Raw genomic sequence first — 14,968 nt, 5'->3', positions numbered from 1 at the left:
GCCGGCTCTAGTTTGTGGGGAGGGGGGAGGACGGAGAATTATACTGTATGATGTGATGGTTTGATGCTGATTATGTACGTCCTAAACAGTTGTACTGTGTGTTATTTTGTTTGGTTTTATTGAAAATAAAAATAAATAAAAAAAAAAAGTCTATTGCGGTGAGAAGAGTTCCCCTTGTTTGTCCCTTTGTCTCACCTTGTTGTCCTTTTGTTCCCCTTAGGGGCCGGGGTACGGCGAGGATGCAATGGAGACTGCGCCGACCCGTGAAGAGGAAAAGTACCCCCGGCGGTAATCAGGTAAGTCTATGGGGGTAGTTACTATTGCCTCAGTTTATTCCCTTGGCTCACCTTTGCTGCTCTTGTGTTCCCATTAGGTGGCAGAGTGCGGCGGGAACGTGCAGAAGGATGCGGTGGATAGTGAGGATGCTGCGAGGGCCGGTGAGTTCAGCGCGGCGCTGCAGCAGGCGAGGCGGCGCGCGTAAAATGCTTATTTCTTCCAGCTCGAAGGTGCGGTGGATCCGGAATTCAGGTAAGGATCGAAGGTTTTGCTCTTATTCCAACCTTTTCTCCTTCTGTTCCTCCCTTTTTCTAGGAGCTGCAGACTCGAGGCGGGCGTGGCAGAAGACTGGATGCAGGTTTGCAGACGCGGTGAGCATTACGCTGCTGGATGCAGAATAACGCGAAGCGTGTGCTGCTCTTCGGGTGTGGTTTAAATAGCCTCCAAAGTAGTCCCAGGTAAGTATTCCTCCCCAGCCCACCCGAGTAAAAAATAGTCCCTAGGTAAAATAGTCCCTTCAAAGCCTCATTTGGCTTGGAGCTCTGCAGCATGGTCTGCATCAGTTAAGTTCTACTCTAGGAGCCTGGTGCCTATGGTGCCAGGACTGACTCGCCATATGAGCCTGGCGCCATAGGCGCCAGGACCGCACCCAAACAGCCCATAGCAGGGGTTTTTGGGCTTGCTCAAAATAGCTTGATGCCTGCTTCCGGGGTTGCTGGACCTGGTCTGGTTCCCCGGGGGTAGGTATCATGACAGTATGCAGCACTTTAGAGGAAGAGTGCAGATGCAATTCTTTTCAGCTGATGATTACACTTGCTGACAAAGGATATAAGGTTGAAAAAGAGAAGTTACAGTATTGTCAACAAGAGGTGTTGTACATAGGCCAATTCATTTCACATGAAGGAAAGAAGGTTACTCGTGAGGGAGCTGCGGCTATTCTGAAAACTACAAAACCACACACGATAAAACATATGAAGAGATTTCTGGGATTGTGTAACTATTTCAGAGCATGGGTCTTTGACTACAGCTCATTTGAAAGGCCTTTATTGCAGGCAAAGCAGGAAACAATTGTGTGGACTGAGGAAATAGAAGAAGGGTTTGACGAGTTGAGAAAAGCAATTTGCACAGCTCCAGTTTTAGAGATTCCTAATTATGTTGAGGAATTCTTTTTTATTCTTGGATACAGATGGCACTGTTATGACAGCAGTCTTTACACAGAGAACCACATTGGGGTACAAGCCCCTTGCATATGACAGTGGAATCGTAGACCCAGTAATGAGGGGTCACTTTCCATGTGAACAATCACTGAGAGCCACCGTGTTCGCTATAGAGAAAGCTGCAAGTATAGTGATGGGATGCTCTATGACGTTATTTGTTGAGCACGCACTATTTGCCATTCTGGAGAAACCAAAAGGCACGTTGACTTCTCAAAGGGCTTCTGCCTATGAGGTAGTCACATCTAATCCAGCGATCAAAATAGTTTGATGCAGAATAGTGAACCCTGCCATGTTTATAGCTGAACCACTGGCATAGGATGAGCATGTGAAAGATTGTTCGAACTATGAAGAGTTCTATGACGAAATTCCTAGGATAAAAGAAAATGCCTTGGCAAGTGGAGAAATTGTTTTTATTGACAGTTCTTCAAGAATCGCTCAAAATGATGGACAGATACACACAGGTGCCGCTGTGGTAAAACACAGCCAATGGGGAGTTTCAGACATTGATAAGTGAACGACTACCGTCTCACTATTCAGCACAGGCTGCAGAGCTAGTGGCACCGATTGTCACGCTGGAGAATAATGCAGACTAGGAAGTAACAGTGTACAGCGACTCCGCCTATGTGACATCAACGGATGGCACGTCAGTGTAGCACGCCGCCTTATTGGACAGGCTTATTAAGGCACTACAACTCCCAGTAGCCATTGTGGGTGCTCAATGCCCAGCACATACTAAAAGGGCAGACTATCTCACGTGGAAACCAAGCAGCAGACGATGAAGTAAAACTTGCTGCATGTTCAGAAAATGTAATGACAATTGATGCGCCTGATGTAAATGAGAAAATGGTTGTAATGATGAACATGTCTGAAAAATATAGTGATCTGTCAAAAATGCAGTTAGTGGAAGTACAGGGGGAAGCACCTCAAGATGAGAAGGATTTATGGATGCAAAGAGGGTGTTCTTTAAACCCCTCTGAAGCATTGTGGCGACAAGACAACACTGGTAAAGTGGTAATGCCTGTAGCCTTATTAAGGGGGGTGCTGGAACAGCTACAATACCCTGTGCACACAACTAGAGACAACCTCACTGCAACTATTGCAGAGGAATGATTCATACCAAATTTGTTAGAACATGTTGCATTCTATGTAGTGAACTGCATCGTGTGTCAAAACTATACAGCTGGGCACACACTGCACACAGTTAGGGGAGTTATTTCAAGACCTACTGGCCCCTTTCATGATTGCTGTGGTTTGTCCTTACTCACGGTGGATTGAGGCTGGTCTGTGTACACACCCAGACTCTACATGTGCAGCCAAATTCTTAGGGCAGGAAGTGTTTCCCAGATGGGGAGAATGTGAAGTAATGAGGTCAGATAATGGCCCACATTTTGTGAATCAAACATTTGAGCAGATCAGCTTGTTGCTTGGTATAAAGCACAAGTTCTCTTCGGCCTATCATCCACAAGGAAATGAGATCTCTGAACGGTTCAATGGCTTACTTAAAGAAAGCCAAGTTGAAGCTTACCTTCAAGAAAGGGTGGTTGCATTGCCTACCACTGGCATACTATGCATTGAGGAACCAACCAGGTTCTGACCACCATCTCACCCCCCATGAGATAGTGACAGGGGGACGGATGAGGACACCCCTCACGCCTTCATCCAGAGTTAGAAGTGATGCTCAGCCAACCGCAGAACTTTTAGGAATGGAGCTACGTGAGTATCTTATGTTTATGACTTCAAGTATCTCTGTCACTTCAGGTAAATTACAGCGAAAAGGGAGTGGGGCAGAACAGAACACAGAAGGAGATGATTCAACAAGTAATGTTTAAGAACTTTGTATTCCCAAATTATTCCCTGGAGATGCAGTCCTAATCCGTAACTTCACGAGGAAGTGGCATGAGCCAAGATTTAATGACCCTTTCATTGTGGAAGATGACACGCCGTCTGTAGTCAGAGTGCAAGGCAGACGTGCTTGGACTTTCATAGGTAAGATCAAAGTTAATACTGGGTAAACCCCTCTGCCCCCAGCCCCTACAGAAGCAAGCATCAGGGAAGAACCTCAGCAAATGCAGACAAGGCCTATGATGAGGAAGAAGGGCGCAGAGCCTGTCGAGTAAAAGAAAAGATTTCATTGGACTTTGGCTTAGTTCGGGACACTCTTTTAGCCATATCTGGAAGAGTTAAAGGAAGTTGATTGTGAACACCTTGTGCTGTCATTTCAGGGTGAAAGAAAAATCGTTTGTTCTTAAATCCACAGGAGCATTGTTAACTTTGGACTGAGGATTGCTTTAAGCCTTGATAAGAAGAGAAATATGCCAGATTCTGAGTTCATTTTTTGACAATTGGAAGAGGATGCAGTACCCGGATTCATTTAACACTGAGTTTCTGTTTGGATTTGCCCATGGTGATTCCCAATGACAACGTCTCAAGGATCATATTTGAAGTTTTTCTCTTCATTCTGCGCACATATCTGGCTATTGTGGGGAGAACTACTAGTGTTGATGTTTTTCTGCAAGATCCTAAGAATGGTCCAATAGTAAGAAGGTTGCTCATAGCAATTATTGAGCAGAATCTGCAGTTGCCAGAGTATAGTGGGGAAAGGACAAATGCCCCTATCCGCTGATGATGCTCACAGACTAGTAGGTGTGGTTTTCCATCATCTGATTGAACAATACCTGCACCTTGTTGGAAGACACACTGATTGCACACATTCCTAAAGGATCCGAGAAACAGTGCAGCACTAAACGAAATTTTGAGAGGCGTCATACTGCAAGTGAAATTTCAATCAAAGGACAGATCGAGAGGTTGTTGGTCGATACAGAACTTTTTGCTTCATGCTGAAAGAAATTCATCATGTCATCTGTTCTAAGGCAAATTCGAGGAATAGACTGGAAACTAGTGTATGTCGTTGAACTTGTCTAGACATACTGAGAGCGGTTTTCTTCTTGCTGGAAAGGCATCCACATTTCGTCTGGTTAAAGAATGGTTCCAGGGAGACATCGAGAGTTTGTTCTTATCATCCAATAAGCAGACAGTTGATCGAAGACGAAATTTCTGAGTCAAGACAGCAGCTTCCAGAAGCAGTACGCAATGCTGATGTATTAAATATTACTTTTTTGTTCCTTAGGCAATCAAAAATGGATAGTATCACTAGTAATATAATAATGCCAGATGCAGAGAAATGTCCATGTTGTCCACAAAGTAGATGCTGTAAATTGACATACCTCTGTGTTATTTACTCTTGCATTGTGTTCATAATCATATTGCTTTCATTCACAGTGCGCACATCGTACTACCTTGATGTACACGGAGCTAGGACTCCTGTGAATCTTCCTGAGCAGAAGGAAGGTGTAATCGTGGCAACTAGTAGGAAGCCAAGACACTATGTGGTCATTCCTGTTCCAAAGAAAGATAACAAATTGCCTGAGCTTGAGATAAGTGTCACTAGTAATCGTTCACATGCAAAAGGTGTCTTAGAAACTCTGTTAGGACATAAAATACAGGCTTGGCAAGATAGACAGGACAAAAGGTTGTTAGATGGTGAGCCCATACAAGTAATGCATGCAAACACACCTGTTCCTGTGATAAATGACCCAAGGGTAGTTTCACAAAGGCAGTCACACATGGAGATTTTGCGAGACATTTTCATGCCTATATGGTATGTTGAGAGGATGAAACTTGTTGAACTTTCTCCTACTCAGGGAGCACTGATAGATGTTCCTGTAATTGATCCGGTCAGAAGGAGCTATGCTAACACACTTCATGACATGATCATAGAAGATCATATGAAGAGGATGAGACCCAAAAGAAGCACCAAAGAAGATGATTTCGAATTAAATGATTATCTGGACAGCACAGCTCACCTGGGAAATAACATATGGTATCAGAATATGAAAGAAGTAGGAAGAAGTAGGAAGAAGGAGGAATGCATGGTATGTGCACTCCTGCCATACAGTATTGGGAAATCTAAGATCTTTATAACCATTGAAATAGATGTTCTGACTGCACACTACATATTACATCTAGCATTCTGTAGTACAAGAGGCCAGTTCATGTGGCGAACAGCCTACCTCAAATGGGCAACTGAATGGACAGTGTAACGCTCACCTGATTCCCACGGAGGCGCTGGTCCCGGCTGAACTGTTATAGTCTCTTCAATTGAGAAGCGTAGAACTCGGATGACTCTCTGGACTCTAAGGTTTCTGCAGGCGGAAGAAAAAAGGGTTAATGACCGTTTGGCTGGACTTCCTCCTCACTAATCGCCAACTCTCCGAAAGTCCAATGTCCTGGTGAGCTCTCACCTTAGGCGTATAAATGCTGGGCTCTCCATCCTGCGACTTATGCAGGCGTGCGTGGATTCCAGTTACGTCACTGGAGGTCCTCAAAGTCGTTTGTGGCCTTAGAAGTGGCACAGGTGCTGAGATGCCAAAAGGTGATGCCGCCGTTACTGCACGAGCGGATGCCAGTAGGTATAAAGAGTTTATAGTCTTGAAGAGATGGGCACCTTTAATGAAGTCTTTGCATTGTCTTTTTCAGGTGCCTGGATGCTGAGGGCGTGGTCACAGAGCGCGACACGTGCGGTTGTACGTAGGTATGGGAATTTCAATGACACCTCAATAATGTCCCTTGTTTTCTGGTTTCAGGTCTTGAGATGTTGCGGGCGTTGTTCGTCCGTTGCCGTTGCACGTGTGAAGTACGCGAGTATAATGATCTGTGACCTTATTATAGCACCTCTAACAATGTTCTTTTCTTATTTGCAGGTGTCGGGACCTTGCGGGCGTTTTCCCAGTCGCGGATGCACGTGGGGAAACACGTAAGTGTTAGGCTTTCTTGCAGTCTTTAATGGCACTTAAATAATGTCTTTTCTTGTTTTCAGGTGCCGGGCTGCTGCGGTTGAAGAGATCGTAATACGCGCACAAAAGCAGGTAAGAAAAGTAAATGCGGCCGCCTTCACCCGATTCCTACTTAACAATGTTCTTTGTCTTTACAGGTGCCGTTAGGCTGCTGAAGAGAAGGCCGGGAAGAAACCGTGAAAGCACAGATGGATCAGGTAAGTGAGCGCGGCTGCGAACGTGTTGCAACTTGCTAACCTTATGTTTCTTTTGCTTGCAGGTTCTGCCGGTGTCTGGATTCCTGGATGGTAAGTATAGTTCTCGTGTCTTTCTTCCACAGGTTGCTGAGCTGAAGCTGGAGATGTCACTGGAATGCTGGAGCTGACTCGGTGAGCGTCCTGCTGCAGATGCACGTTTTCCCAATCGGGTGTGGTTTAAATAGTGTTGGAGTGATTGGGTGTCTTCTTCCTCAGCCTCGCCCAGGTAAAAGAGTTCCTGTGTTCCAGAGCTAAGGAGCGGCACCTGCCCCACCCAGGTAAGAAAGTAGTCCCAGTTCAGGGAATAGTTCCTCCCAGCAGAAGGCTGGGGACTTCATCCTGCCAGCATTTGCAAAGGTGAGTATGCAGCATGGTCTGCTACAGGTAGGTCCACCCAAGCACCTTTGCAAGAATTATGAGCCCGGCGCCCCTAGCGCCGGGACTGAGGTTCCTTATGAGCCTGGCGCCAGAGGCGCCAGGACATGGTCCAAAGGGCCCCAATAGGGGTTTGCTGGAGCCGGGGACGAGGGTCGTGAGCCTGCTTCCGGGGATGCTGGGCTTGACTTGGCTTCTCGGGAGCAGTGCTCATGACAGCACCCCCCCTCAAGGCCCCTCCCAAACTTGTCTTCCCCGGAGGTTTTGGCCTATTGGGAAAAGTTCGGTGGAATTTTCTGACTAGACGAGGAGCATGGACGTGGTCAGAGGGTTCCCATGATCGTTCTTGAGGTCCGTAACCCTTCCAGTCGATCAGATAGTATAATTTTGACTTGATGATCTTGGAGTCCAGGATGTTTTTAACCTCAAATTCAGGTTCTCCATTTACTTGAATAGGCTCTGGAGGTTTATTCAGTCTGGTTCCAGGTTGCATAGGTTTTAGTAGAGATACGTGAAACACCGGATGTATTTTCATGTGGGATGGCAAACCCAATTTGACAGCCACTGGGTTTATTATGGCTGTAATTGGATATGGTCCCAGATATTTTGGGTTGAAGGTGTGAGGTCCTTTAAGTGATAAATGTTTGGTGGATAACCAAACTTGATCTCCAACCTGGTATTGAGGGGCGTCTCTTCAGTGTTGGTCTGCTCCCCTTTTGTACCGTTCTTTAGCCTGTTGTAGGTGGATTGTCGCTTCTTTGAAAGCTTGAGTGATAGCATAGTGAAGTTGATCCACGGCAGGCGTTCCAAGATCTTGGGGCGGGTCGAGATTGGAGGTTCGAGGATGAATCCCATATAAAATGTAAAAGGGACTTTTTCCGGTTCCTGAATGGATCGAGTTGTTGTAAGCATATTTGGCTATCCAAAGGATATCTTTCCAATTACTTTCCGACTGCTGTAGCATACAACGTAAATATTGTTCCAGAGTTTGGTTTGTCCTCTCAGTTTGTCCGGTCTGGGGATGATGGCTGGTTGAAAGTCTCACATCGATTTGAGCTAAACGACAGCAACTTCGCCAAAAGTGAGAGATAAACTGGCTCCCCCTATCTGAGATCAAAACCGAAGGGAAGCCGTGCAATCTTACAATATTTTCAAGGAATTCCCGTGCTAGAACTGAAGCTGCAGGTAAGCCCTTTAGTGGAACGAAGTGGGCCATTTTAGAAAACAAATCTACAATTACTAGAATAGTGTTGTATCCGGAACAGGAGGGTAAATCGGTGATGAAGTCCATGGAGAGGGTATGCCAGGGATGTGGCGGGATGTCTAGCCAATGCAGGAGACCCGCTGGTCTTTCCTTCGGACCTTTGTTTTGGGCACACACACCACAGGACATCACAAACTCCTTTACGTCTTTTCTCCATGACGGCCACCAGAAGTGTCTCTTGACCTTTTCCGAGGTTTTGGCAATGCCTGGGTGGCCCTCCATCAAGGAATCATGGTAGCAAGAGATTACCTGTTTTTGTAAATCGGCATGTGGTAGGAATAGTCGTCCCTGAAAATAAGGCAGGTCTTTTTTTTATGATGAAGTCCTTTCCCTTCAGTTGCCAGTTTTGTAAGTCCGAAGGGGTCACAAGTTGTTTAACTTTTGCTTCGATATCTTCGATGGATTGTGAAAAAATCAGGCCCAGGATTGTCTGTTCTGGAATTATTAGCACAGGTTCAGGATTGACAATATTATCTCCCATTCCAATCCGGGAAAGGGCATCTGCTTTGCCATTTTTGTTGCCGGGGCGATCAGTAATTACAAAGTCAAATTCGGCAAAGAAAAGTGCCCAGCGAAGCTGTCTGGAGGACTGAGCTTTGGCGGTTTTCAGGTATTGTAGGTTTCGATGATCGGTGATTACCGTGACAGTGTGTTTGGCTCCAAGGAGATAGTGCCGCCAGGCCTTGAAAGCGGACTTAATTGCTAAAAGCTCTTTATCTGTGATGGTGTAGTTAATTTCAGGCGCCGAGAACTTGCGAGACCAGAATGCCACGGGGCGCAATTGGTTAGTTTCCGGATCTCTCTTTGATAGAACCGCCCCCATTGCTAAGCTGGAGTCGTCGGTCTCTACGATGAAAGGGAGGTCTGGGCGTGGGTGTTTCAGTATGGGTGCTGAGGTGAACTTGGCTTTTAGCTCTTGAAAGGTCTGTTCTGCTTCTGTTGACCACTCGAAACGTTTGTTTTTTCTTAAGAGGGCGGTGATGGGCTGCACCACTCGTGAAAACTCTGGAATAAACCTGCGGTAAAAGTTGGCGAAACCTAACATGCTTTGGACACCTTTCACGGAAGTAGGTGATGGCCACTTGATGATAGCGTCCACCTTTCTCGAGTCCATGTGGACTCCTTTGGGTGTCAAAATAAAGCCTAGAAATTCGACCTCCGTGACGTGAAAAACACATTTTTCGAGCTTAGCAAAAAGCTTATGTTGGCTGAGTTTTTCAAGGACGGCTCTAACATGTTTCCGATGATCTGCTTCTGAAGATGAGTACACAAGGATGTCATCTATGTAGACGACTACGCAAACATCTATGAGTTCTCTGAGGACATCATTCATAAAATACTGAAAAGCGGCTGGTGCATTGCATAGTCCGAAGGGCATCACTTGGTATTGAAATAGTCCATACTTGGTGCGAAATGCCGTCTTCCATTCGTCGCCTTCTTTAATCCATACCAAGTGGTAGGCTCCCGGAGATCTAGCTTTGTAAAAATGCAGGCGTTCTTAACTTGGTCAACGAGTTCCGGAATCAGAGGTAGGGGGTATCTGTTCTTTACCGTTATCTGGTTCAGGGCACGATAATCAATACAGGTTCTAAGGTCACCTTCTTTTTTAGGTACGAAGAACAGAGCCGAGGATGCAGGAGACTTTGATGGGCGGATAAATCCATTGGCCAGGTACTGGTCCAGATACTGTCGCAAATGAAGATTTTCAGGCTCGGTAAGGGCGTAAATTCTACTACAAGGGGGAGTGGCTCTGGGCATCAGGTCTATTTGACAGTCGTAAGATCTGTGGGGAGGCAGGGTATTAGCCTGTTCCTTCTGAAAGACATCTTGGAATTCTTGATACTCTGGAGGCAATTGCGGTCCTTCGGATGTTGCTAACGCTAGGCCAATACTGGGTCGAGTATAACAAGTAGGTGCACACTCTGGGAACTGTATCGTCTTTGCTCGCCAATCAATTTGAGGATTGTGTTTCTCCAACCAAGGGATCCCCAGAATTATTTGGAACTGAGGGGCCTTGATCACATCGAACACGATTACCTCCCGATGTCCATCTTGGCCTAATAACGTCACTTCTGTGGTGGTATGGGTTACCGGTCCGGAGGCTATTTCCGTACCATCCACTGTGGACAACTGGGTAGGTTCATCCTGGAAGCCATCTCGCGGTCTACATAATTTCCAATCGCTCCGCTATCAATGTATGCTTTAATGGCATGCAAACGATCCGGTCATTCTGGATTTATGAGGACCATTGACATTATGAAGTGCGAGGTCAAAGAACTGGTTTTTACGCTCGGCAAGCGGACCTCTACACTTGTCGGGCGAGGTCGTTTCCCGGCTCAGGCTTTTCGGAATTCTTATCAGAAGCTCCCACTGTCTTCTTCGGAGGTTTCACCGGGCAATCTCGGAGGAAATGTCCTGAATTTCCACAATAGAGACATAGCTGCAATTGTCGTCTCCTGTCGCGTTCTTTCTGGGTTAGGGGACCCTTTATGACCCCTATTTGCATAGGTTCTACGGCTTCAACTCCTTTGGTGTGAGTTAGTGGCTTAGAGAATACGCGAGTTTCGAACCTGGAGCGGTCTGCCTTTCTGTTTTGTAGTCTGTGATCCAATTGGACCACTAAATCAATGTACTTTGAACAATCTTGAGGGGGATTCACGACCTGGGCTAGGACGTCTTTGAGTTCGCCACGCAAACCCCTGTGGAAAAGCGTGATCCTCTTGTCCTCGGGCCATCTGGTTTCTACGATTAGTCTGTTAAATGACGCAATATAAGCCAGAAGATCCTGATTGCCCTGCCGTAGGGAAAGGAGTTCGTTGTCCAGGGCCTGCCCCTGGGAATTTCTTGCGAAAAGTCTTTCCATATTGGCCTGGAAATTGCGAAGAATCGGGTCATCCTGTGTAACCAGAGGGATCGACCAATCAGCGGCGCTGCCGCTAAGATACGAAAGCACAAAGGCTACTTTAGTCTGATCAGTCGGAAAAGCAGCTGGTCTACAAAAAGTGCAATCGGCACTTATTTATGAACACCGCAAACCTCTTAGGGTCACCAGAGAAGCGTTCGGGCGGAGCCAAAGGCACATTTCCGGGCAGATTGATTTGAACAGGATTGGCTGAAGCCGCCGGGGTATAGGTCCCTCCTGAATTAGGTAGAGGGGTTTGCCCCGCTTGTGTTTGTAATAACTGTCTGGCGAGGTCATCAGTTCGTTCTTTGGACATAATCAATTCCCTCCTCAGGGCATTCGTTTCCTGGCGGGCAGCATGTACTTCAGCTCTTAATTCCCCTAGTAACTGGGCCAGTTGATAAGTGTCAGAAGTTTCCATAGCGCCTGGGTAGGAGGTTATTGGAGGGCTTTGCGTTCTGTAACGCTCACCTGATTCCCATGGAGGCGCTGGTCCCGGCTGAACTGTTATAGTCTCTTCAATTGAGAAGCGTAGAGCTCGGATGACTCTCTGGACTGGGCTTCCTCTTATTGACCGTCTGGCTTGCAGGGTAAGGTTTCTGCAGGCGGAAGAAAAAAGGGTTAATGACCGTTTGGCTGGACTTCCTCCTCACTAATCGCCAACTCTCCGAAAGTCCAATGTCCTGGTGAGCTCTCACCTTAGGCGTATAAATGCTGGGCTCTCCATCCTGCGACTTATGCAGGGGTGCGTGGATTCCAGTTACGTCACTGGAGGTCCTCAAAGTCTTTTGTGGCTTTAGAAGTGGCACAGGTGCTGAGATGCCAAAAGGTGATGCCGCCTTTACTGCACGAGCGGATGCCAGTAGGTATAAAGAGTTTATAGTCTTGAAGAGATGGGCACCTTCAATGAAGTCTTTGCATTGTCTTTTTCAGGTGCCTGGATGCTGAGGGCGTGGTCACTGAGAGCGCGACACGTGCGGTTGTACGTAGGTATGGGAATTTCAATGACACCTCAATAATGTCCCTTGTTTTCTGTTTTCAGGTCTTGAGATGTTGCGGGCGTTGTTCGTCCGTTGCCGTTGCACGTGCGAAGTACTTGAGTATAATGATCTGTGACCTTATTATAGCACCTCTAACAATGTTCTTTTCTTATTTGCAGGTGTTGGGACCTTGCGGGCATTTTCCCAGTCGCGGATGCACGTGGGGAAACACGTAAGTGTTAGGCTTTCTTGCAGTCTTTAATGGCACTTAAATAATGTCTTTTCTTGTTTTCAGGTGCCGGGCTGCTGCGGTTGAAGAGATCGTAATACGCGCACAAAAGCAGGTAAGAAAAGTAAATGCGGCCGCCTTCACCCGATTCCTACTTAACAATGTTCTTTGTCTTTACAGGTGCCGTTAGGCTGCTGAAGAGAAGGCCGGGAAGAAACCGTGAAAGCACAGATGGATCAGGTAAGTGAGCGCGGCTGCGAACGTGTTGCAACTTGCTAACCTTATGTTTCTTTTGCTTGCAGGTTCTGCCGGTGTCTGGATTCCTGGATGGTAAGTATAGTTCTCGTGTCTTTCTTCCACAGGTTGCTGAGCTGAAGCTGGAGATGTCACTGGAATGCTGGAGCTGACTCGGTGAGCGTCCTGCTGCAGATGCAGAATAACGCGAAGCACGTTTTCCCTATCGGGTGTGGTTTAAATAGTGTTGGAGTGATTGGGTGTCTTCTTCCTCAGCCTCGCCCAGGTAAAAGAGTTCCTGTGTTCCAGAGCTAAGGAGTGGCACCAGCCCCACCCAGGTAAGAAAGTAGTCCCAGTTCAGGGAATAGTTCCTCCCAGCAGAAGGCTGGGGACTTCATCCTGCAGCATTTGCAAAGGTGAGTATGCAGCATGGTCTGCTACAGGTAGGTCCACCCAAGCACCTTTGCAAGAATTATGAGCCCGGCGCCCCTGAGGTTCCTTATGAGCCTGGCGCCAGAGGCGCCAGGACATGGTCCAAAGGGCCCCAATAGGGGTTTGCTGGAGCCGGGGACGAGGGTCGTGAGCCTGCTTCCGGGGATGCTGGGCTTGACTTGGCTTCTCGGGAGCAGTGCTCATGACAGACAGATCCAGACGAAGATCACTATATCCAAGACACAAAAAAAGAAACAGAGCCCATACTAAGAATCATGTGGTAAAAGGAACTGTAATCAGATGGGAAGTAAATAAAAAACTAGAAGTTGACGGACAAACTGCAGAAGGTATTCGTAGATGGAAGAACAGAGGCTGGATGCAGATTTGGGGAACTATGCTATCACCAGATGGCTGGAAAGAAGGTGTACTGATCTGCAGAGACTGGGTGATAATGGGTCATTGTCAACCAACTATAAAGAATGCACAGTTGTTGTGTAAGCCTCTATGGTCAAAACTTGCTAAATTACTGACATGGGTCAAGGACAGAGGTAGACCCTTGCAGATAGTGCCTTTGGAGAGTGCAAAGCTGTGTTTCAGAAACAATGGCACAAGAAACATTGGAGAAAACCAGAATTGTGGGAGAATATTTGAAGCACCAGGAATGAACATTGGGACAGCAGTGATCATTTTTGGGTTTATGGATCTAAGGCATACATTAAGTTACCCAAGGATTGGGGAGGGATATGCACATTGGTAAATGTCCATGTTCCAGCATTGGTGATTCCAAAGAGAGATCCGAGCTTCGACCGTTTTCCAAAAGCAGATGCTCACCTGAGGAAGAAGAGATCTGTGGAGCTGATAAAGAGGATGAAGAGAGAAAACTATTTTTCAGCCAAATCAATAGAAGCTTTTGACTCTATTCCTTATGAACACAGGCTGTTCAGCCAGACCACATCAGTGTTCACATTGATCTTCATGCTAGGAATCCAGGTTGCAGCAAATAAAAAATGGCTTCAAATTACCAGATGGAAATTGCTGCGGACAATTAACAATACTATGAAGTGGTTCAATGCTATCAGAGAAGAGATGAGAGCCATAAGACTGATGACTCTTCAGAAAAGATATGTCTTGGACATGATCATAGCAATGGATGGAGGTGTTTGTGCAAAAATCAGAGAATCATGCTGAACATTTATACCTTCTCATGATGATGAGAATGGCACCTTGACAGAGGCCATAGACATGCTGACAAAGCTCCATGGTCAGATGATAGATGAAGTAGAAGATATTGCTGATGACAGCTGGTTTGGATCACTCTTCTCTTGGATTCCACAATGGATGGCAGACATGTTCAAGTTTCTTGAAGCCTTGATCGTGTTGGTGTTGCTTGAATTTTGTGTGATCAAGATAATAATCTCATAATGCAAGAAGACAGCAAAGAAAGCTATGGGGATGAAGATCATGATCGATGTTGAATCAGGATGGAAGGCTAGAGACCTGACGGATGAAGAAATCAGAGACTTTGTGAAGGCCAGTATCCATGCACCTGAGGGGACAAATGTTGTATATGGCTTGCCTGGGTAAGTAGGAATGTTGTGGTGTCATGTGGAGTATTGATGTATGAGTGTTGGAATGTGTGAGTTAAGGTTCTAGCCTGGGTCAATTGGTTAGCCCTCTGCCTGGGTGATGGGCCACCAGTGTTTCTGTCCTATCTATCTAAATGTGTAACTGCTTGCAAAGTACCTTAAGAAGCCGTAATAAACATAACAAACATACCTAAGAAGCCTGGAAGCAGCATCATTTCAACAAAGTTCTTGTATCCAAAGAATCACGAGAAGTATGTGGGAAGGTGGATCTATTGCAGTCCAAGTGGACAATGTAGTCTTATGACATGGAACAAAGATGAGCATGTTAAATCAGGTGGATACCTGAAGGGAGTCAAAGATATGGATCCCAAAGAAGCTTTTCTT

Source organism: Ambystoma mexicanum, chromosome 3p, assembly GCF_040938575.1.
Source record: "Ambystoma mexicanum isolate Mex_15411 chromosome 3p, UKY_AmexF1_1, whole genome shotgun sequence".
In the NCBI taxonomy this organism is placed as follows: Eukaryota; Metazoa; Chordata; class Amphibia; order Caudata; family Ambystomatidae; genus Ambystoma; species Ambystoma mexicanum.
Note: the sequence above shows the minus strand (reverse complement) of the source record.